The 25,385-nt window shown below is 46.6% G+C and overlaps 1 protein-coding gene across 1 annotated transcript in view; it reads right to left on the bottom strand.

The window, feature by feature from the left end:
• The window catches only part of LOC146796113 (autophagy-related protein 9A-like), a 236,975-nt gene extending 212,520 nt beyond the window's left edge, over positions 1 to 24,455 (bottom strand). The window contains exon 1 of the mRNA XM_085628481.1: positions 24,062 to 24,455. The gene's annotated coding sequence lies outside the window, so the exon portion shown is untranslated. The remainder of the gene's footprint in view (positions 1 to 24,061) is intronic.
• Positions 24,456 to 25,385: the final 930 nt, after the last annotated feature.

The following is a 25,385-nucleotide window of genomic DNA, read 5'->3' as shown; positions in this document are numbered from 1 at the left end:
AAATGTTTGTAAAGATTGACGAGAATAGACATTCAGGAGCCCCTCCCTTGGAATGAGAAGCATGTTGCTAGTTTCCGGACTCTGAAGGACGTATTGTGCGGTGCACCGGATTTGGGATTGCTGAAATATGAAAAAGACTTTCACCCGTTTGTACATAAAAAGAATGGGTGTGCGTTGTCTGTCTCACCTAACAGCAGGGTGATCACAAATGCCCTTGTGCCTATTTTTCTGCAACATTAGACACAGTAACTCAGGCCCTTTCCCCAGTGTCTATGGGCGATAACAGAGCTGCAGTCTGCCTTTAACAAGCCGAGACTTTGGTTATGGGACATACTGTACACGTCTATGTAAATCAGCCTGTGGATTTATTGCTGAATAGGACAAAGACGCAACATCTTACCAATGCTCGACTCACTCATTATGAATGGTCTTTTTAGCCCACATGTAACTTTACACCCATATAAGACTTAATCCTGCTACCTTGCTTGTAGTGTGAAATGTTTAGTGTGATGGAATAGATGAGGTGCATGACTGCATGTTACAGACAGAAGAGCAAACAAAAGGTTAGATTGACTTATCAGATGTACCTTTGGTAGACAGGGATGGAGATCTCTGTGTTGATGGGTCCAGTTTTAAATTGCTGAATGGCAGCACTATGGCAGCATATGATATCACTACGCTCAATGCAGTGGTAAAGACATGCAAGATACCTGAGAACTCCGCCCAGACAGTGGAGCTGGTAACACTAGGCACAGCCTGTGAACTGGCCTTGGGGAAAAGGGTGAACATATATACGTATTGTCAATATGCCATTGGTATCACACCAATTTTAGAAGATTATGGAATGAAAGTGGGTTTATTACTTCACAAGGCTCTAAAATACAACATGGGGTGTTGATAACATGATTACATAACGCACTGTCCTTACCTGCCAAAGTGTCGGTGGTACAATGTAGTGCTCATAAGAAAATAACTGATGATGTGGGGAGAGGGAATGATTTTGGAGATGAAACAGCCAAGACGACGGCCTCCACCCGTTCCCCCCCCCCCACCCCAACCCAGCCTCAAATATGTAGCCCACTCTGACCATAACATGGCAAAGAGGATGCATGACTTTAGCCTTGAAGGAATAGCTGTAATGTAAAAACAAGTAACTGATAACGAATTGGCACTAAACAGGCACACAGGTTCAGGGTTGTTGGATAACAATGGACAGAAAAAGATATCTCCTGCCCAATGCCCTGTTAAACCCAATGACTTTGATGACGCATGTCCCCACTCATTTTGGTCGGGATGGCCGGACCAATAGTATGTTGCAGTTTTGGGCAAATGCCAAGATACAGAGAATGGCTAAACAGATATGCCAACGCTGTATGACCTGAGCTCAATAACAATGTAGGCAAGAGAACAAGGGTTCCATCAGGACATTTTCTCCCTTCACAGATACCCTTCGAGGAGCTCAAAATGGATTACATTGAAATGGCCCCCATTATTGTATATTCTGGTGGTGGTTTGTGTTTTTTCAAAATGGGGGAAGGCATATCCAGTAAAGAACAATGACGCATTATTGACAGCCAAATGTCTGTTAAAAGACTTGATACCCAGAGGATCTGGAGTAACAATGGAAGTCACTTTGTGAATGCTGTGTGTGTAAGGCCCTGGATATACAGCAAACATCCCATTCTATTTATCATCCCAAAGCAGCAGGATTAGTGGAGAGGAGAAACAGGGTGCTAAAGAACTAAATTTCAAAAATAGTGGTTTCCTCCTCCTTGGGTTGGCTAGATGCTCTTCCGCAGGCACTAATGAGCATGCAATAACTTATATTATAACAACAAGAGAGAAAGGGAGGAAAAAGACACTCCTAATCCCCTGATCAGTCTAGACAAAAAACAACGAAAGAGTGCACAACAAACTTAAAAGAGAAAAGGGGGAGTCACTCTTGTGAGTAAAAGAACCCTCACTCATCAACCTGGTTGGTGACACGCTTCATCACTGGGTTCCCACCAGAGAGACTGAATGCCTGCCTGGTGTGCTACTACGCCTGGTTACAGCGGAGCGGTGTTTTTCAAGGTGAGGTGATGTAGGTAGTGATTTAAAAAGTGCTTGGTTTAAACCCAAACCAACTTTATTCGTGGTTAACCAAGCGCTGATAAAAAAGTGCTTGGACGTAGAGACTGAGATTAGTAGTCTAGTCCAAAGTACAAGTGAAATAAAATCATGGTCAACATGTTTCTGCCTTTAGATTTGCCCATTTAGCAAGGCTTTCATCAGGACCAACTGGTGAGAAGAAAAAGGAACACCTTGGCGGTATGCACACTCTAAGGTACACCCTAACCTGGGGTGTTAGTGAACAAGCACAAAGTGACTTATAATTCATAGTCTGGCTTGCCGCTTTTCAGGAAGCCTTAGTATCTGAAAATAAAGGAAAAACTGGGACCATCACTGTTCTTTTTTTAATGGAAAGCAGCGAGAGGGCCCCAGGGCCGATGTTCATTTTTTGGGGAGGGGGGAAATGCGAACCAGCCCCCCCATCACCCCCGAGACACTTGAGCGCCCCAGGGACCAATCCCCTGTGGAATTTTTATGTTTTTGGTGAGGGGACATAAAAGCCACCCCCCCCCCCCCCGCCCGAGCCTCGAAGGGCATGGGGATCTCATCCCAGAGGATGGTCTTTTTGGGGGTAGGAGGGTGGGGCAGTTTTCCCCCAAGCCTCAAAGAGATCAACGGACTGATGCTTTTTTTTGGGGGGGGGGGGGGGGGGGGAGGTGAGGGGGTTGTGGAGGTAGCATTATGAACGCGTCACCAAAGTCAGCGGGAAACATCTCCTCTTGTTAAGCTGTCCATCATCCTGGCAGAAGGCGGGAATACCTTTGCATACTACTAAAGTGGAAGTGTTGAGGTTAAACGGGCTGAACTTCCAAGTGATTTGCACTTTTGCATAGAAATTTAAAGGGAGAACCATTGACTCTGCTCTCACTAGGCGAGTCCAAGAAAGAACTCACTTGTCACAGTCACTACAGATTGCGCACCGATAGATCAACTGTGGATTTGCCAATAAAAACACACTTGCTTGGCCTTTGTCAAGCCCAGGAAGCTAGGATCATTTGTCCTCTACAGAAGTGGAGGTTCAATTAGGGAACTGTTAGACCTGAATCCTTCAGGTGGCGTTTCCCCAAACCTTTAGCTTTGTCCTCCCGGGTTTTGCGGATTCTCTTGTGGTAGCCTGAAGCCTATGGCACTTCTCCCACTGTAAATAGAGTGGGAACAGTGCGCGTGTCTTCCTACAAACATTAGGAATTGGTGTTTACCTCATGTCTTAAATGCGTGTCTAGCCTGGCATTGCAGGCAGGTGTGTGCTTTGCACTGATGATGTTCTTAAATACATGTCTAGCCTGCCACTGCAGGCTGATGCGCGCAATTGAGTGTTTACTCAAACTGGCCTGCTAAGTCACTAGCTGTCCTAAGAGGATATTTCCCTTCTGCCCGAGTATCCCGAGGGTACGTCCTAAGGGTTGAAGTGAGTGATAGCTGAAAGACAGGGCAGGTACACCAGTGTGTCCCTTGCCCCAGGTAGTGAGGAACAACGATATGTGTTTTCACTACCTATGAGGTTTGCTCTTCCCATAAGCTAACATGGGGAAATAGGGGATATTACTTCAGGCTGCAATAGTGGATTGCAGTGCAGCAGCCTCATGATGTTTCCTATCATTGCATTCGGAGTAGCATGATCTTGATTCTTGTAGAAATGCCACTACTAGAACGTGGGCCTTTCTATGCTCTAAAACTTTTTGTGTGCCTTGATGCTCGGCTCCAGTCCAAACTGGAGGTTGGGAGGAGCACATCTGGGCATTACTCAGCGACGGCTATGAAACACTGGGTTTTCCATTGGAACGACAGACCTCTGCCATTTGCTGGCCTGGTTGCAGAGATTGTAGGAGGATACTTTGACACTTAGCGTCCCGAGACAGATCATGGTCCCACTAAAGATTAAGATCTGCACGGCAGACAGGACAGAAAATTAGGGGAGACATCTCTGGTTTAAAGGGAGACCCTTTGAACCATCCCCAACTTCAAAGGCTCACACCAGTATAACTATTGGTGCCATCCTGCAGCAAGGGGTGAGATACGCTTGTGGGGACGTAGGACAGGAGAACCTGGAACTCCGTGTTACAAATTGCCAGAGGACTCTGCTGTGCACAAGGAGGATTACTGCCATTGAAAAGGACCGCATACCCTTCCAGAATAGTGTCCGGCTTTGGCCTACTGCCTTCTTCTGTGTGGCACCCTGAAATGTGCTCTCCAAGGGCTTGTTTGCCCCCTGTTCTTTCGGATGTCTCGGGGGCATCAAAGATCTCCTACGAGGGTCCCACACAGTATACCTGTGACACCCTAAGCACGGTGCCAACTCGTGTACCCACATCGTCTGCTGGATTCCAGCTAGCAGCACGGTGTAGAACTAAGAATTGTGCCTGGAGACCGGATCGCCTTGTGCGGAGCCCCTCCACAGTCTGGCATATCTAAGAGGAATGGCACGGATAAGTGTCTAGTTGGCTGTGAGCAGATTTACCAGTTGCGGGATCCAGAGAGGCCCACTTCGTCGATCATGCTGCATCTCTCTCCTGTGACACGCCGTATCCAGGCTGATTGCATACGTTGGAACACTTGGGTAGAGAAGAGTGTGAGTGAGAGAGAAGAATGTGAGTGAGAGAGAGAGAGAGAGAGAGAAGAATGTGAGAGAGAGAGAGAAGAATGTGAGTGAGAGAGAGAGAGAGAAGAGTGTGAGTGAGAGAGAGAGAGAGAGAAGAGTGTGAGTGAGAGAGAGAGAGAGAGAAGAGTGTGAGTGAGAGAGAGAGAGAGAGAGAGAGAGAAGAGTGTGAGTGAGAGAGAGAGAGAAGAGTGTGAGTGAGAGAGAGAGAGAAGAGTGTGAGTGAGAGAGAGAGTGTGAGTGAGAGAGAGAGAGTGTGAGTGAGAGAGAGTGAGTGAGTGAGTGAGTGAGTGAGTGAGTGCGTGAGAGTGAGAGACTCTGATTAATGTGTACCTGACAGGGTGCCTTCTCCTTCGGAGAGAGCCCCGCCTTGCTTCATTCTCCATATATCTACTGTTCCCTTAATTGGCCTTCAGCGCGGCGGACCAACTGCGCTCTCCTCACCTGGCCGGCCCGGACGACATAGTGTTGCCAGGTAGTATTGCCCGGCTTGGGCCTGGATGGTGACAGCGACTGACTGGGCTGGGGGAACGCTTCCGAGAACGATCGGACGTGGTTCAAGTGACTGTGTGACCCCCGCCTGCTGTGCTTCACAGTACTGGGCTGGTGCCAGAAGGCCCCCTTTCATATGATCGTCTATTGCCCTATGCACAGGTTTGCTTCACATCCTGTGGGTGAATAGCGCTTTCAGGTAGTGGGTGCTGCCAGGGTTCACACACAATTAATCAGGACTCAATCTTTGCTATAGCACATCCTGTTGGTGAATTTCGAGTGGCTGCCAAACCCCTTTTGCCGTCTGCCTCCTAATTGACCTTGCTGCCTACTCCCACCTGCTTCCTGGGACCCTGACTAAGAGTGACTTCAGCCGCGTGCTGCCTAGTGCTGGGGAGGGAGGGCTCCAATCTGTGGGTCTAGAGCAGTCGGGTGGGTTGGAGGGAGAAGGGTGAAGGGAGGCTTGGGGCTAAGGGGTCTGCAGAGTGTAATCTGCAGGGTATCAGTTACCCTGCATTGGGGTGCTGAGTGCTATGTGTGCAAGTGCTTCCGTACTGACTTGTCTGATACAAGTTGCACCGTGTAGCGGTGCGGAGTGTGTGTGTGTGTGTGTGTGTGGTAGTGACAATGGGGAACCGCCCGTGATTCAAGACAAGGGACTACAGTTTGCCTGATACGTTTATTTCTTGCCAGAAAATGATTATATTTAACATTGGTTTTCCCGGGCAGCCTCGGCCCACGGTGCTGCTAAAAAGTGCTATCATTTGCTGTATGTACATATTTCGGATATCGTTGTAACCCGAGGTGCACCCTATAACTGTGTGGTATTAAATTATAAAAACTGCTAAGGTAGGTCTAGGGTGGACAACGTGTTGCACCGCATAAGGGAGCTGAGGGGGGTGGAAGGTGTAGATTAGGATCTTTCCCAAGTGTGCATCTTACCGATGTCATTTGAACAGGAATGGACCTGATACTGCTAGTAATAATTCTGAATGTGATTTATGCCAAGAAATACATGTCCATGTTGTGTTGATTATTATGTGTGTTGAATACACACTTTATTAACATACATTACCTGAGGAGTTTATTTTGTAACGCTCAAGTATTTATCGTGAAAGAGTGCTGTGCCAATGCTTTACACATTGCCTTTTTGGTAAGCCTAAGTGCTCAGTGCCAAGCTACCCAAGGGTGAGAGCTGGTCATACAGTGTACGTAATCACCCGCCACTGACAGGAGTGGTAGGTTCTGCATGGCTGGGGCATCATCGCCTTAGCCAATCAGAAAGTGCCATTTCCAACAGGCAATTGCTATGTATATATTTGTAAGTGCTTGCTGTTGAGATTTAATTTCTGTGAAACGAGCATCAGGGCAGAAGTGAACCTCACCGGCCCGCATATTCAACAAGAGTCCACAGTACTTCACAAAATGTAGCCGTGGGGGAGCCCCAATGCCCCACCAGTCCTTTACGTCTCCACGCTTCCAGCGTGAGATGGTATTGCTCCTGCATGCAGGGAGCAGAAAAATGCTGCTCCCTGTGTGCAGGAGTAATTTTTTCATCTGTTGACCTCCCTGCTTGAAAGCGGGCAGGAAAACAGATGAAAAGTCCGCTCCCAGCGAACAGGAGCAGCTTTCCTCCTCCCGTCCGCTAGCAGCAGACTTACAGTTTGCTCTCGCTTGGCAGGAGCTGTCAAAGCTCATGCCAAGCGACAGCAAACTATGTACCGAGGATGGATACCTCCGGAAATAGGGAGCCCGCCCTGGGGGTGGTGGTCCACAGGGCCATTAAAGGCTCCAGGAGGGTGGGGGTGCGCCCCTTTGTTTATTTAGGGACAGGTTCGTGGAGGTGGTGGATCCCAGGTCCAAAACAGCCTGAGAGGGGGGTAAGGCAGCCCCACTCCGGGTAAAAATTTGGACAGGCCCAGGGAAGGCCCCCTCCCCTTTGAAAAATTCCCTTCACCTCAGGGAGGTGGTGGTCCCCAGGAACATAAAGGCCTACAGAGGGAGGCCGCACGGCCCCACTCCTCATGTTTTTATTTTCGCCTGGCTCCAGGGAGGTAGTGGTCCCCAAGGCCCATATCGGCAATGGGAAGTGGGACCAAATGCTCTCTCCTCCCTATAATATATATAAAAATAAGATCCCAGGACCTCGTCCACATGGGGGCTCAAATTCCAACAAGGACGAGAGCCCACACTTTTTTAAAAATGATTTTCACTGAGATTCGCAAATCTTTGCAATTTTCAACACAAATGTTTTTAAAAACAGCTTTTTGGTTCAGGCAGGTCCCTGGGGGATCCCAACACCAGGCCTTTGGGGTCAGGGTATTCCTACCCTGCCCCCTTCTCTTTTTATACTTTTTTGTTTTGGACTTAGCTGAGTCAGAGTCCCAAAATGGCTGCCAACACTTCCTGGTTGAAGTCTTGGCAGCCAATCAGATCTCGGCATGAAACCTGTTGGATTTGCGAAGGGTCCTCGCCTCTAGATATACACATTTATTTTTCCTTTAATATCTTGGAAACTACTAAACGGATTTACACTACATCAGCAGTTCGAGCTGTAGTCTGGTCTAAAATCTCTATGGGAATTAACATGGCAAACATATTTTTTTAACACGCCCACCCCCCCCCCCTTTTCCTCGACCTCTGCTTGATGGATCACCCCAAAACTGTCCATGCACAACTAGAAACAATAGGGCTCTTTTTTGGTGACATTTCGTGAAGATTCATCAAACGGCGCCAAAGTTATATGCAACCCAAAAAAAGCTTTTCATATGCAAACAATGTCCTAACTATAACTACCTCCTGGTGACTGCAAGTAGGATTATTTGTAGCCCAATGTGTGCTCCCCTACCCACCCACCTGAATTCAATTTTAGGGAGGCTGCTGCATATGATGCAACACTGACCCTGAAGGCTTCAGGCAGCACTTATCCAGAAATGAAATTAAGATTAGGCGTTTCCAACCTTTTATATAATAAGAGCTACTTATGATCAATGAAAATCATCCCAAGCTACTAATACAATTAGCGTTGAAATAGTGACCGGAATAGATTGCAGTAGTTACCACCCTATACAAAATATCAGCATCGATCAACTTAGTGCATCAGCAGAATTTTGAAACTGTTGTATTAATTGGAATTTATCTACATGGATTAAACAAAGCAGCTACATCTGCAATACACAACCGTAGCCTTCTAACTTAGAAGGCTAGCCTGGACAGAGAGCTACTTACAGATATCTGGATAGCTAACAGTAGCTCTTGAGCTACTTGTTGGAGAAGTCCAATATAGATATGCACTGCAGGCAGCATTAATTCATTGAAGAGAGTTAGGCAAATAGCCCGGACACACAGAGATGCAGACACCAGTACCAGTAATGAACCAGGGGTGAGAAAGATGCTTCAGTCTGCAATGACCATCAAGTGAGGCAGACTAAGACTGCACATTTATAAATACATTTAGACAAACCCAACATACAGTGCTGAACAATGGGGTCAGATACACACAGGTAAGCATTCCAGGCAGCGCTGAATCGTGGTGTGGGATACCATAGGCAGCACTGACCCAGAGGTGAGCTAGAGAGAGACAGGGAAAACACTTGCCCACTGGTGAGAACATGGATTACAGTATTTGTAGTGTTTGCTTCGGGTGAGGTACAGACAAGTGCTCCAACAGCACTGATCCAGGGTGAAATATACATAAACAGCCTACATGAAAGTTGCATTCAGTGAGCTATGTAAGACAATCCTGGAAGCACGGATCCAGGAGTGCAGTAAACAGAAACTGCATACAAAACTCACCCAAGAAATAGTCGCAGACAGAGATTACAAGTAGTACCGAACTGAGGATTACCTTCCAGAAACTGAAGAAAGCAGTAACCTAAGAGTGAGACAAAGAGACAGCGCTACACCTCACACAGCGCTGATGAAAGGTGACAAACAAACATTATTGCAAAAGATACACAATTGATGGACAGCATGCAGAACAAATCAAAACATTCACCCCCAGTCAAGAGATCTGGGTTAAATCCATCATTCTTTTGCCATATGCAAATCAATCTTGACCCTGTGCCTCATGGGAACAGTCCAGCCCGAACTGGTAAGCCAGGTCCTCCCTGGACCGGAAACAAGTATCCTAGGACCGGTTTCGGGGTTTCACCCCTCTTCAGCCAGGATAGCTTGAATCCAGTGGCATAGTGAGTCCGGGACCCACGTCTGGGCATACCCAGCACACTTGGGGCGAGGAAGCAAAAGACACACAATTGATGGACGGAATGCAGAACAAATCAAAACAAACATTTACCTACCCCCAGTCAAGAGATCTGGGTTAAATCCATCATTCTTTTGCTCACCATGCCACCCCAGTTTAGACCTGGCCATTTGCAAATCAGTCTTGACCCTGTGCCTCATGGGAACAGTCCAGCCCAAACTGCTAAGCCAGGTCCTCCCTGGACCGGAAACAAGCATCCTAGGACCGGTTTTGGGGTTTCACCCCTCTTCAGTCAGGATAGCTTGAATCCAGTGGCATGGAGAGCACGGGACTCACGTCTGAGCATACCCGTCACATTTGGGGTGACAAATGCAAAAAGAACTATTGATGGACAAAATGCAGAAAAATGCCATACATTCACCCCAGTACAGAGATCTGGGCCTAAATCCATCGTTTTTTTGCTCACCATGCCATTCTAGTTTGAACCCAGCCATATGCAAATCAGTCTTGACCCTGTGCCCAATGGTCCTAGGATGCTTGTTTCCAGTCCAGGGAGGACGTGGCTTAGCAGTTCGGGTTCAGGTGAAATACTTTTCACTTTCAAAAGTCAACACAGTGCAATTTCTGAACAGTTCAATGTTACCCTATGGAGGAAAACAATAATGCCATTATACAGGTAAGTATCTAACTTACATTCCAGTCTTCGGGACCAAAGGTCAGCAAGAGGCATGGGGCAGGTGGGTACCAAAACTGCACCACAAGCGGCACAGGAACGGCGGAGTACAAAGGTCAAACATCGGAGTTCGGCCCAATTAGTTTCAATGGAGACTGGGAGTGCTTGAAGCCACACTGCTTGCAGGTAGATAAAATCGGTTGCAGCGGCCAAGCTTCGGGGGTTAGGACAAGCACAGAGGGTGAGGGTCCGCAAAGAAGCACCAAACATTCACCACCAGCGGCACTGGGGCGGCCGGGTACAATTTCAGAGTCAAGCTCCCAATGCTTTTCAATGGAGACTTTGCTTTCAACAAACAGGATGCAGGCCTCACACCTGAGGGTGCAGGAGGAAGACCAACAACAGCAGAGGTAAGTAGAGATGTAGAGGGTCGTAGGGGCACAGTCAATTCAGCTCACTAAGGCCTAGGTGCTTCGGGTACAGGGGTGCCTTTAGACATCGAAGTCTTCTTCCCGGATCCGATTGCTATCAGTGGGAGCCACTGGATTCAGGCTGCAGGCATTGTTGTGGAATCTAGGAGGGGTCAGCCAACGCTGGACTCAAGGTCAGGATCGCTGAGGAACCTGTTCTGGATAGGTTGGCCGTCTGGATATGGGCCGTAGGCATCAGGTGCAGAATGGTCAGGACCAGGGTCTTTGGTGTTGAATACTTGGGAACAGAACCAATGTCCTCTTGAGTGCTGGTCTTTGTCAAAGTTCAGGCAGTCTTCCTCTGGTTTCTGGAAGTCCCTGGCTGCAGGACAGGCGCCATCTTTTTACAAGGTCTTGGAAACTGGAGACAGGCCGGTAGGGCTGGGGCCAAGTCAGAAGTCGTCTTCAGGCTTCGCTGCACAGCGTCTTCTTCGTCTTTCTTATTAGGACGCAGGTAACCAGCTTCAAGGTCTGGGGATCCTCAAATACTAGATTTAGGGGAAGTTTTAAGGGAGTAACATGTAGGGCCAATGGGCACCTCACCGGGGGTGACCACACCCTGTGGGAGGGGACATAGTCCTAGCCCTGAATGGAGGAGTCCCCTCATCTTCAAGATGGAGGGAACACAGTTGTGCTACACTCTGCCTCTTCCACCTGAGGCGTGGAGTCGGCGTGTTCGTGCCGGTTTTCCCGCCCAAATCGGGTGTGGAAACCGGAGGCTACCATCTGCTGCTAGCAGCAGAGGCTGGGGGTCGCATTACAAAGGCAGCAGGCCTTTGAAGGTTCCCCCTCGAGCACTGTGTCCATCCTGGGATAGAAGGTGTGACACCTCCATCCAGGATGTGCACTGTTTCTGGTCCCAGAGAGCAGAGGTTCTCCGCCCAGGCGTCCAAAAACATGTCTGTATGTAACAGGCTGCCTAAAGCCAGTCAGTGACCACACCAGGGTCGGTAGGCATGGTTTAAAGAAACCTCACACTGGCATCAGTGTGGATTTATTACAAGGAGTTATTTAGTCCTAGTGAGGGGACCCTCTTCAGCCTCCAGGCAATAGGTACCCAGGGTGCCACTTACTAAGGACTTACAGGGGGGCAGAAGAACCAATTGTGAATATGTTTTTAGGGAAAGGACACTGGTACTGCTGGGAACCTATACAGCAGGAACCCAGTATTCTACAGTTCAAGTTGCATCAAAGGTAAGGCAAAAAGCATGTGGGGGGTACTGCAACAGAACCTAATTATCTCACAAACCTCATACAGCTTGGTCAACAGGTAGGAGTACAAGCACAGCATCATCTGTCCTCAACATTCGTCATCCGGACATAAAAACCTATAACATCCTAAAAATTCTAATTCTACATTCTATATGACTACCACAATTCTACCTACTAAGTATACCCATTACCACACATTCCTTCCCTTTCATAAAAACAAAACAAAAAGCATTTCATGACCGTAATACAATATATTATGGTCACACCATTTTTATCCAACAATAAAGGGTAATAGTACAAAAAGTTTGATCCTAGGTGTTACATATATATATATATATAGAGCCCTTCAGTTTCTTTAATTTACTATGTTTCTACCAAAAATACTAGTTTTCGCACCAACCAATTGAGCATTCAGACTGTCATTAAATACACCATTATCCACATGAACTTCACTCCTCGTTTCAACATCACTCTGAGTATCACTCGGACTGTCCACTCTCCTTACTCCTAAATCATTACAATTTTGTAACTCTTGATTCACACTTTCTTTCCCACTCATAAAGTCAATAGTTATCCACCAATGTTTGTCACCTTGGTCATTTTACTGATGAGCACACCTCAACCTGATGTTACCAATGTCCTTGACAATTGCCAAGCGGCTCATGTGACAAATACTGCCATCATTTAACTCCACTGTATTGTTCATCACCTTCATAATTTGTTTAGGAATACTGAGCCTGCTTTTTCCCTTTGAAACTTTCCCGATAGACTTTACACATACCCATTGTCCTACTACTGACTTCACGTCACGTTTTCCATGTTTAGTGTCAAAGTACCTCCTATTCTTCTGCTAGGGTGTCAAAATGCACTTCCTAACTTCCTCTGCATCCGACACAACTTGCTTACCTCTATCCATTCAACAAGGATTAGCCTTAGAATGTGGCACTCAACCTCTCATTATACCAACAGAGTCATGGGGCATCACTTTAAGTTCACACCATCTTCTTCAATTCTGTTTCCAAACCTTTCCTACTTTGAGGAGCTAACTGCAAGGTACCCTTAACAACTCTGTTGACTCTCTCCACAGCGCAATATCCCCTGGGATGATAAAGCACAGAGAACTTGTGAGTAATCCCAGCAAACTCTATGAAATCCTTCATCTCAACTGGTCTAAACTGAAACCCATTATCAGTGAGTGAAGATTTCAGGAATCCCTCTCGCAAATAAATTCCATCAAAAACATGATCACAGTTCCAGTGTCCACCTTTCCAACCACCTCCAATTCAAGCCACTTTGAAAACAAATCCATTAACACCAAGATATTTATTTTATTTTTGTGTTTTATAGAGCGCGAACTTGACCCGTAAGGGTATCCGAGCGCTTTACAGGAATCATGGAAGTGTACAAAGTGCTAGGAATCACAGGAATATACAATAGATTAGGAGGGGATGGGGTGCTGGGTACAAAGAGATAGCAAGATACGTATGTACAGTTTACATTTACAATTACTCAAGACAAGGCCCCAGGTTTCTTGGTGGGGTGACTAGATAATCCGAGGGGAGGCAGTAGTCGGAAGTAAATCAGGGTCTCCGAGGTGGGTGAAGTTTTAAGCGAGGAATTTACCCATGAGGAAGGTTTTGGCATCTTTTTTGAAGCGTGCTAGGGAAGGGGTTCTTCTGATGGCGGGCGGGAGTGAGTTCCATATTCTTGGTGCAGCCCAGAGAAAGCATGCAGGTTGGAGCAAGAGGTTTCTGGCGGACCGGGAGTTTCTGATTCCTCCGGATACCACAAGTTTTTGTGCGAGATATGCAGGGGAGTTGGAGTAGAAGGCCTTGTGTGTGATGCATGCCAGTTTAAGCTGTATTCTGGCCTTGAGAGGAAGCCAGTTCAGAGCTTTCAGGTGTGGCGAAATGTGGTCGAATTTCCTTGTGCCAGTAAGAAGTCTAGCGGCCGCGTTGAGTCAGGCTTTTAAGGGTGCCAGGGAGATCTTGGGTAAACCCGAGAGGGTAGAACAGCCATATTCCAGTCTGGAGATGACTAGTGCTTGGACTGCCATTTTTAGGACGGGAGCGTCGAGGAAGGTTATAACTCTGTGACCCATCACTCCACATAACTTGTCCCATGATGTTCAGTACCACATCTTCCCATGGCAGGACCGGACAACATAGGGAACTCAATGGGGAATGAACGTTTTCTGGGACTTGTCCGCACCCTCAGACTCCATGCAAGACCTAACAAATCTTCAGTTTTAATGTTACGAATACCAATACAAAGCTTTGACATTCCATTTGGTGCGTGCTATACCAGCATGCCCCTCAGGACAAAGAAAAATAATTTTACTCCTCATTTTGTACAGCCGAACGAATTTCCTTGTCACCTCTCACTACAAACATGCCTTCAACTCCTAACTCATCCCGGACTTCCCAGTATGCCTTATCTCTCCTAGAAGTTATGCTTTAACATACTTCCCCCAACCATTTTTAATTTGCTCTTTAAAATTTTCCAAACATCATCCTCCTCCTGCACTTCATCCACTCTTATTTTTGTAGCCCTTTGATTTTGTTACTGCTAAATATCTTGGCCATGCATATATCATTCCATGGAAGAGAAGCCACCTGCCTGAGAGGCAGTGACAACCTACTCATGAAATCTGCTGTGTAATTTCTTTTCCCTGGCACATACTGAACTTCTTATATAAAATCCTGAAAAATACATGGAAAGTCTTGCAATTCTTGCAGATGCTCTGGATAAACCCTCTATAGTTAAAAGTTTTGTCAGTGGCTTATGATCGGACCTCGCAATGAACTTCTTTGCCCACAAGAACTTGCGAAAGTGCTCTAGTGCCCAAATGCATGACAAGGTTTCTCTTTCCATCAGAGTATTTTTCCGCTGTGGGAGACTAGCCTTGATGCAAATGCTATGACACTTTCACCACCTTGATCGTTTTATTTTAAGTGAGTACACTTCCCAAGCTCTTTCTACTGGCATCCATGGTAACAAAGGTTGCTGCAGTGGGATTGAAACCTTGCAATGTGGGAGCCTTACTGATTGAAAGCTTTATTACTAAGAATGAATTTTGGCACTGAGATGACCACTCAAATGTACAAATATTCTTCAACGGAGCTTGCATATCATGATATTTTTCTGAGACTCTGTCAACAAATTTTGACTAAAACTGTGTCAGACCCAAAAATGAGCGGAGTTCATCCTTGTTCTTGGATAGCAGGCCCTGCTAATCACTTCCTCTAATTTCTCATTGGGCTTGATATCGCCTTGTAACTAATTTCGTGTACCAAATAAGTGACTTTTTTTTGGCAAATCTGAATTTACTAATTTCTGCAGTTAAACCTTTCTTTCAGATTCTGCTCAAAAATTCTTAGAATTTCATCATGTGTTTCCTGATTTTACCCATGATCAAAACATCATCTTGGAAAAATGTTCTCTCCTGAATCCTCCCAGAGAGCGGTGTCATGACCCTTTGAAAGACCACTGATGAGGACGCTAAAACGAACGCCATGCGTCAGAATTGATAACAACCAAATGGCAGGCAAAAGGCAGTAAAATGTTTACACTCAGGATCCAAGACTACCTGATAATATACAGCAGATAGATAAAATGTTGAAAAACATTTAGCATTTCTGGTTAATGACAAGATTTCATTAATGAGCGGCAATTGATATTGGGCCACAATGATGGTGTTATTTAGACCCCTCAAGTCAACACACAAGCGTACACACAGTCTTCAACAGACTCATGCTTTTCCTGTTTCCTTTGAAGACAAGCATTTGCAACGCAATAGGTCTCGCAGTTACGAGAGTTTAAGCTATTGGCATTGTAAATGACAATGCCTTTTATTTATGTTTTTAAAACGAAAACAAAAATAAAAGGCATTTTTATTTGCAATGTCAATAGCTCAAACTCACGTAAATGCGAGACCTATTGCATTGCAAATGCTTGTTTAATGCCATCTGCTGGCTAGTTCTAGGTGCGCTCATCTTCTGCATAGAGACATCTTTCACCCCTGCACCAACTGTCCACGCGCTCCTTACTTGAAGACAACTGGGGCATTCGGCTCCTGTCAATGCCACACATGGCCAATCAGATAACACATACCAGAACGAGGCACACAGCACGCTCAGACTCGCGTCATGCCGTCTTTTTTAAAAACACGTGGGTCGGCATCTCGGCACCTCCCACAGAACTCAGGAGGGACCGAGACACCGACGGAGAGGTAAGCGGTTACAGCTATCGTCTACAGTGGCACCTCGCTTGTCCTTCGTAGTTACCTCTGGCTTCCCCTAACGTCCCCCGGTCAGTAACTTTTGGGGACAGCGGCGAGCATTATCACCGTTTCTCTCGCCCTCCGACTCGATTAGTGAGTGGTCTCAGTATTGATCGGCGCCCTATGCCTGCTATGCATTCTACGTATACCGCGAGTCCCTCGACGCATTCACTTGGAATGCTCAAGAGTACACGCCAGTTCCTATACTTTTTTGCACATCCACCTATCTCGGGCTTGCTCTAGCGCCACCCGGTCATGTTCCCACGTGAACAGCGGCGAGTACGATTACCCCTACACTCGCTCGCTGACTCGCACAGGACTGACTGGCACACTTTGCCTGTTGTGTATTTTTAGTAGACCATGAGTTTCTCGGCGCTTTCTTTACATGAGTACGTGCTAGCTCCACAAATCCTTCTATACATCCACCTATGAGACACACACGGTACATGTGACCAACAAGGCAGGTTCAGCCCAGTCTCTTTCCAGCACACACTTAGGGATATGGCGATCATTGGCCCAGACTGCAGCTGTTGTCTGATTGGTATTTTTTCTGTGTGTTGCTCTTTACCTTGAATTTCTGACAAGAACCTTTTTAAACCACTCAATTTTCACGATATATCTAGTGAATCGTACATCTTTGTACTGACAAGCCCTTTTGTGATTTATTCTCCTATAGGGCGGGGTCTCCCATACCTGAGTTTGTTACCGGGTGAGGTGAGGTCAGAATCTCACACAAGTCAGGTGAGTGTTGTGCCTTTCATGTTTAGGGCACAAAATGTGATTTTCCCAATTTTTTTATTAAACAGAGACACTCCACCTGTGAGGAGATTTTGCATTAGAAGCTCAGCATATACACTTAGACTACATATACTTGTATTATGTCTTTTCTTTTTATCTTGGCAGGAGTGAAGTGCACCCTACTTGTTCAGAGATTCCACCACACCAGGTTGTATTATTTGACAACTTGTTTTATGTTTTTCTTTTCATCACTATTTTTGCAGTAGCTATTACAACCTCTGGTCCTGAAGAAAGCCGGGAACGTAATCCCCTTAGGCTGAAACTAGTTGACCCACTTGAGACGCAACCTATTTGCTAAAAGTTGCCACTACACTTTTTAAATAGGATTGGCAGAGAGATGTGTATTAAAATTCTTGTTTCTCCCTTCCAAATCCCTTTTTAATCTTCACTCACCTGCACTGCGATATCATTGTCCATCACACAAGATACTAATGGCCACCCTAGGTCTATCTCTTAATCTGGCTTTTACTTTACTGTCCAGTTTTGTTCTTTGCTACTCGGTTTGCCTCTAGGCTTAGAGGAGCAGTAGCAAGACTCAAGGATGACCAAGTGATGACACTGGCCTCTCTTGGCAGTTGATGGAAATCCTATTGAAACATTTCTGTTTCCTCTATCTACACTCGCCTGGGGTTTGAGAATTAATATACTCTCTGTAAGCTGCTGGGTATTGACTCTTGTCTTCTCACATGTGCTTCTGTCTTTTTGACCACCAGTTCATCTATGTTTTTTCAATCAGATAACCTCACAGCTGTCCAAGTGCAGGTGTAAAGAGCCGTCTTTACAACGAGCACCTGGAGGACATTGGCTCGTAAACACAAAAACGTGCTCAATAAATGTAATTTTATATAGTCAATGAATAAAACCTGATAATGTCTCTGCATGCCAATCAAACACGTGTCTTTGGAGTGGATTACGGTAAAAGAGAAATGCTGCAGGTTCCACAGAGGAGGACACCCTCATAGGGGGTATGCATGGGAAGCAGAGAGTCAATGGTCGGAAATGTTCTCTCATCTCGAACAAGCGCTGAATCAGTGACACTGTGATGCTCGCAAGACAGGGCTGATGAAAATCAAGACACGCAGAAGAAACAAGGAATAATTAAAAGGTTCAGCTATGATTCACATCCGGGGCAGCGAGGCACAATGGGGAACTAAATAACAGGACGGAGGCCCCTGAAATCGGAGCAGGATGCACACCACAACCGCTGACATGTGCAAAGATGAGCTCCCAGGCCTCCTGCCCACAGTAAGGCAAAGAGGCACTGAGCAGTCCAGAGTGGTGTGGGGACACACAGAGTCTGTGAGATCAGATATCACGCAAGTCGCAAGATCGTGTATACTATCCAAAGGCCTGTTATGTTCAGCGAATGAAAATCGGGAGACTTGTGGCGATGCAGGAGGCTGAGCTCGCGGTACCAAATAGCTGCGGCCGAGGGTATGTGAGGAAGAGGAGCTTTTACGCCAAACATCTGTGTGCTGTACATGTGTGCCTGGGGTCTCCTGGTCAGTGACTGTCAGCACAGAGATCATGCTGGCAGGCCAAAGTAGATTGTAGGTACCAGAAGGGCAAAAACATGCTGTGCTCCTGTGCACTGCAGCTTGTTCGTCCACTGCCCTCTGTGTACATCTACTGCCGGAGTACAGGGCCAGCCATTCTCTGGTGTATTTGTATGTACACCCAAGCCCCCACCATGTAAACCCAAACCCCCACCATGCACACCCAAGCCCCTCGGCAGCCCAAGCGGCATCCAGTGGTGCTTATGTGTGAAGAGCGCTGCCACATACATTCGCCTATGCGTGGAGCCACTGCAAGGGTGCACTGCCAACTTCTAGGCCATAGGTATATAGAGTCCAGCGCTCCCGTCCCAAAGATGCACATATAACCAGTGCTCGCCATTGCGGGAAGGCAGGGGGCCATCTGTTTTCACTCAGCTGCGTGTTTATATTTGCATCACGCTTTCACTTTAAGCGACACAGATGGCCCCTATAAAGATAAGAAATGGCTTTGCGACAGCAGCAAAGCAGACGACCCTGTCCGGATCTGCCTGACGAAAAGGCGAAAGGGCATCAACAAAATAAATCTTATTTCTAATGGCAGGCCACCGTTTAGCAAAAACGGTGACGCCAGCTAAAGGAAATGAGGGGCGGGGCTTCAAGCCCCCTTCTGAAAGTCCTCATCCACAAAATCTCTCGCCAGCGAGCAGCGCATGCACTGTAACGCTAGGCGCGACCTAAAAAGCATGTCTCATTATGGCTACGCAAACAGTTGGCGAAAAATGCTCATCTAAATCCAATAGTGCTACTTTAAACACAGCCAAATCGTAAGATCTTTCATGCCTTTGTACTTGGTTATAGATTCGCAAGCCCTCCAGACCTAAACAATACATTAAAAAAAAAAAAATTCTTTCAGATGAAAAGATCCATTTCAGTACTCTAAATAGGCAATGTAATTTAAAAAATACTCTTTCCATTCAACCCACTGTATAATTGGTTCCCCCGTTGACGACAGAAATTCCCTGGGCGAGTTTAAATGCAGCACTGAATTTCCACATGGGGGTGCCTCAGTGGTACACATACTGCTCAGTTTCCACTATACTATAAAGTCTTATACGCATGAGAAATTCAGTTAGACAGATACAATATAGTTGATTTATGATGCTCCACACATACCTCGCACAAAAAGTTTAAAAGGAGTACTTAAAAGATGAGTTACAAAACAATATAAGCAAATGGGAAGCCCGCTTAAACCCCACCTCCTTTAATTATTGGCGTCGCAACTTGTGTGGCAGAAATTAATTTGGGATTCCATATGCCTGACAAAAAAAAATGGAGGCACAACAGGGTTATGACCCTACCTGACGACGTGAGGTAGCCTAATGCTCTAGCATTCCGCACTGCCGTGACAACTGGCAGAACTCCTTGCCAGCTGATACATTCTGCCGTTGTGTGCAACATCCAGGATAGAACACTGGGCTCTTCACGTGGTGCTGCAAATGCATACTACGACTTAAAACGCTGGGCTCTTCATGCGGGGCGCAGCAACTTTTAAATCCACCTGCTGCACTTGCGTTCCTCTCAGTGTAAAGGTTGCACACCGAGGCTACCACCACACTGGAATCTTTACACAGGATGCTGCATCTTTTGAAACTTAGGTTAACACAGTGCCCAACTGCAAGGGTGCCAATGAGGAATCACACAAGCCCCTAGACTTCAATATTTAGATGTGGTCGTAAATACAGTGTGATGAGTGTACAAGTAGCAGCGACAGTCCCACCAGGCAATAGAAGGCATTTCCAAGTTCACCATAGCTGTTCACCATCCAGATCTACAATTCTATGGCAGGACCGGAGGTTCAGATTATGCTTCTCAATCTTTACTACTCATTAACAGCAGTCAATGAAAAAACAGTAAAAAAAAAAAAATTAAACACTAAATGTCCCATGAGGCTTTGAACCACGCCTCTTACATTAACCAATCCGAGCAGTCCATAGTCTTACAAAATAGCGAGGCACCAGCTTACTGCCTATTTCTTTGCTGCTCCGCAGTCAAGATAAGTGCCTCATTATTTTGCATATCATTCTGGTTGTCATACATATGTTTATTGCATTTTCATGGTTACTAATTAATGATTCATAGCAATTGTTTTTCCTGCAACGCAGCATTCGCTCCTTGCGTGCTCACGCGTTAAAGTTTGATTCTCCCGATTTCATCAGCAAGTGTTGCGCTGTTCATTATTTGCGTAGTATCTGTGTTTTTATGCCCATAAATTAGGTGAATTTATTTGTTTTGCTCAGGCGGCAGTGCCGCTGCAGTGCGCGCTCCTGCTAGGGAGTGGCCCCTTCCTGGGAGTGAGGTCGTATAGAGAGCCCAATTGGGCTGATCGCGTGTTCCTCTCAGGAGCCTGCACGCGTCAGTGCACGCGATTGCAGACTCCTGACACACGCTGGATGGCACCTTTCCCCTGGCTCGTATAATTGAGGGAGTGCAGCCTTTGCAGTCTTGTGCCGGTATCGGGCCTTATTAATCAGGGTTTTTTCTCTGCAATTTGTCTCTGCAGTCAGGACTATAATACAAGTTCTGCTGTATTACCTGCCTTTATTTTTGGAAACTCTTCACTGGCTAATTAGGCAAGAGGGGCTTTCAGCTCCCCAAAAGTCCTATTACTACAGTGTTTTTGGTACCTTCTAGCTTCACTGCTCCAGCCTTTTGCTCCCTTCTGACGACCTGTTTCCTAAACTGGTCAGGGTTGTAGAATTGGCTTCCCACTGGGGAATTTTTAGAGGAATATACTATATTCATTAAGATGTCGGACTGTGAAGTCTACTAACAAGAATTAGCTGCATATGGGCCTGCAGAAGATGAAGACTATTACTATTATGAAAATATGGAGACCCTCATTTATAAAACTTTAGATAAAAAAAAATTGGACAAGGTTCTATCCTTTGCCCTCCTGCCTATCTCATGCTGCCTTGACCAATTAGTAGGTACTAGCCCGAGTATCCCGCCTGGTAATCCCTCCTCTACTCCTCCACCACCCACCCTCGGAGCCCTAAGGTACCTCTTGGCCCCATGTTAAAAGTTACACCAAGGTTCCACAAAAAGCCAAAGATCATGACTACAATGTCAATCCGCTGGCCCCTTCGCCCCGCCTTTCCCCTCTAATCCCCCCCTCAGACCAATACAGACACTGATAGAGACTCCTCACAGGAATCACGCCCACGCAATCGCGCCAAGAAATGCAAACACTCTCTTTTCCCCATTACTCCTTCTCCCTACATTTTTTACCCTTCTAGTATAGTCCATCCTAGATCTTCAGAATGGTCCTCGGGCCCCAGCGGTTGCGGAATATATGCAGACGAATCTGCGTAAGAGCTTCGACAAGGAAGTTAGATCCAGACTAAAATCAGAATGCCAGACCTTCCGAACAAAACAGCCCTGACTCCAGAAATAGATACCTCTATGCAAACCTCTCTCAAGAAATACCAGAAAGATCCCACGACAGGGAAAGATAGAGCTTTGAGGGCCTGCCAAGATACGTTACTCGATGTCTCCAGTCCACTTGCAAAGATACTGGAATTGGCTCTGCAAGCACAGGTAACGGTGCAGCCATCCACCCGGAAGCCCTAGCTGGATGGACTCAAAGAGCAATTTGCCTCCTTGGCAATGCGAATTGCGCAGTTTCTTCCGAGAGACACAAGTCGGTCCTTTTGAGGATTGACCCGCAGCTGGCAGAACTGGCCTCAGGCCAAGCCGGCCCACTAGCGCAAGGTCAACTCTTTGGCAAGCAGTTTGAGAAGGATATGGCAAAATTCGTAAACACCTTCACATCCCTGGACAAATCTCAGTGCTCCCTCAAAAGAGTATTCTAGCCTCTCTGTGGTAGGGCCGATAGTGGCAGAGGACGCTCGACTGGCAGCTACAACCAACAAAGTCCTCAACATGGCTTTGTCCGCAGATGCAGAGGCTATACCCAAGAACCAGATCAGGACGGATTCTACCCCACTAGATCTCGGGGTTTCCGCGGCCGTTACAACAGAGGGATCAATTCCATTTTTCCCTTCGATTCCCTGGGGGGGGGGGGGGGGTCAGATGGATGCATTTTGTACACAATTGGGCAAAGATCACTTCAGATGCATGGATCATGAACACTGTTCAGGAGTATAAAATAGAGTTAGTCTGTGTTCCTACCAAACAGGCTCCTCCTCCTCCTTTCCATTTTCCCTACAAGAGAAGTCCATGCCGAGAACAGGTCCTACAGGCCCCTCCACCCAGACAGACCATGGGGCATATTAGTACTACCATATAAATACTACGTGTTCAATAACCGTATGTATTTAACCAAGTGCGCTCAATAGGCGCACGTTATTAGTCTATTTTTTCACCTTAATTTAGGTTTCTGCACGGAGTGGTACATGTGGGGCTGGTTCCCATGCTGTCCTCAAGAAGTGGTTAGGGGATACCTCGAAACATGTTGACAAAATAATAGGCAATATAACCACATAACAGTTATATTTGTCCTGTTATTAACCCCTTTTTATCTTACCAGCTAGGAGTAGGAATAAATTGTTAACCCACTAGTTAGGTATTTTTAACTAACACCATCACCACTCCCCCAACACTGCACAACACATAGTTTCACACACAAAAAAAGTGCTCCAACGTAAATCTCGCAAGTCGTAGCACGCCCCAAGCAGTAGATGTTTGGGATGGCCCCAATGATGAAGCATGTCACCTAGGGGCAACCCTGGGTGAGTGAGGGGACTCCAGAAAAGCATTTTTATTTTCTAAATTGTTGAGGCTCACCAATTTGGTGAACCCACCGTCTGTTGACTTAGGCTAGTTTCTCATGATCCTTTATCTATGGATCAATTGTGTGTTGTGTAAATACAGACACCATCATTAGTATAGGTGCTAAAAGGAGAGACCGGCACAACATTCAGCATTGGCCCATGGGGTGAAATATGGCCAAACAGCACTGGCCGAGTGGATGAGGGCAGGTACAGAGGCAGAAATACTATATGTAAACATCGGTCCAAAGGTTAATAGTAGCCAGAGATAAGGCGGTGAGATAAAGACAGTGCTTGTCCGACAGAAATGACATGTAGCCTGACGAGAAGAGACAGATGACAAAAAGGTAAGTAAACGAACAAATAGGAACAACCGTGTACCGCCTAAGAGTTTATGCCTGTCTACGCAAATACATCGTCGCCAGCTGTCCACACGAGAAGCGCAGGGTGGTCGGTGACCGAGATTTGTGCATTGTGACCAGTTAAATGCTCTTTGGGGGGGGGGGGGGGTATGGGGTAGCGCCGCCACTGTGAAGCGGAACCCCATTAGAATAAAATACGTTTTGTGATGTCACTTCTGGCACTCCCCTTGGACATCGCTAACGCCTTCCGGTGCCCCGTCTGACAGCCACCCAATGGTAAACTAGTACCACCCCTGCCCACAACTTGTAAACAAGAACCGCCTTCCCACCCTTGTCCTCTGCCGTATTGCCTGCCTATCCGTGGTAAATAAGCACACACTACTGATTCCCAATAAGCGAGCACCCCCAACCTATCGGTACCCACGTCTATGCACCCGTTGTAAACAAATACCCCATGCCCACAACATTTGGCCTCTGCCATTCGGAGCCCTTTGTCTCTTGCTGTCCATTCATGCCGCTCCGCTCACCAGTAGCAGAAAGCGTCTCATCTCTGCTACCCAGGACCCCAACTCACCTTCAATGCCAGACCCCTAGCTGTGGCCTGAACGATTGTGTACGTAGGTGGCTGTGCAGCTGGTGCTACCGCGAGTTCAATTGTTCAGTATCCTCGCGTTTCAGCCTTATGGAACTCGGAGCGCAGGCTTCTTTGACTTCCGGGGTCGCGGCGGATCCTCTGGGCTCAACTGTGTTAGCGGGGTAATGTTTTTGGTCCTTAGGGACCCGGCTTGTCATGTCACCTAAAGTACGTGTGTGCTCTGCTGCCCAATCCTGCGGCTGTCTCCTCTCTGCTTTCTACAGATCCCGGGGTTGCTCAGTGGAGAGGTCTGGGTTTCCACTGTTGGGTAATATTTTGGTATCCCAAGAAAACGTGCACCTCCTAGTCTTCAGCTATCTTCAGACCTCTGCCCTATTGGACAGCTCGGACGGGGTTTCTGTAGGCCCGCCCACTTAAAGGAGTGGTAAGCTTAGGCAGAAGCAGACAGAAGCAGCGGCGCTCCGAGCAGAGTTACCGCTGCTGGAGGTACGCCTTTGACTTTCCTCCTATTCGGGTCTTTCAACCAGGATGTTGTAATTGCGTTTACGCTGGAAACGTTCCACATTGACCTCAACTATGACACAATCATGCGCCTGCCCCCTTCAAGCCAGGTTAATAAATTTATAAATGTTAAATAAATGTACCAAGTCAACGGAGACTTCGAGTGAGAAGGGAAAAGAAAGTACGAGTGCAAGGAGTCAGGGAGATAAACTCAACGAAAAGAGAAGGAAAGAGAGAGGGAAACGAGCCTGTGACATAAGGTAAACAAGCATTTCAAGGCAAATAGGTCTCGCCCTTGGGGCTTATTTGCTTTGCAAATGGGTCTGCTGCTAACAAAGTAAAAAATAAAGCACTCTGCATTTCGCACAATAACTCACGAACCACAACTTATTTGTTTAGCAAAAAAGGCCACTTTATTAAGACAGGTGCCAATTATATTTTTCTGCAACACATTTCGCCATTATATAATGAAATAAATTCACCAAGTTTATCTTCACCTGTCTACAAAACATAACCCCCTATGTAAACCCCAATCAGAACCAGAATAACTGACCCCTGTAGGTAGCTCCCCCTCATTCTCATTTCCTGTCCACGTGACTGAGTCCCCCACCTCCCCTGTTGGAGGATGGACAATCCAGCTCAAGGCTGCCCACCCCCCCCAGCAAAAACCCGCCAACCAGGAAAACCAAAAGAGTTTTCCTGCCCCACCCAGGAGAATTTTTTTTTTAAAACCCTTCTCAGGAGCACCATATACTCTCTTTCCAGATTTGCGCAATCAAGTCCCTTAACTCCAGTAAATAGT

The sequence above is a fragment of the Triturus cristatus genome, chromosome 10 (genome assembly GCF_964204655.1).
Source record: "Triturus cristatus chromosome 10, aTriCri1.1, whole genome shotgun sequence".
In the NCBI taxonomy this organism is placed as follows: domain Eukaryota; kingdom Metazoa; phylum Chordata; class Amphibia; order Caudata; family Salamandridae; genus Triturus; species Triturus cristatus.
The sequence above is the reverse complement of the archived record's forward strand: the minus strand, read 5'-3'. Positions and strand labels throughout refer to the sequence as shown.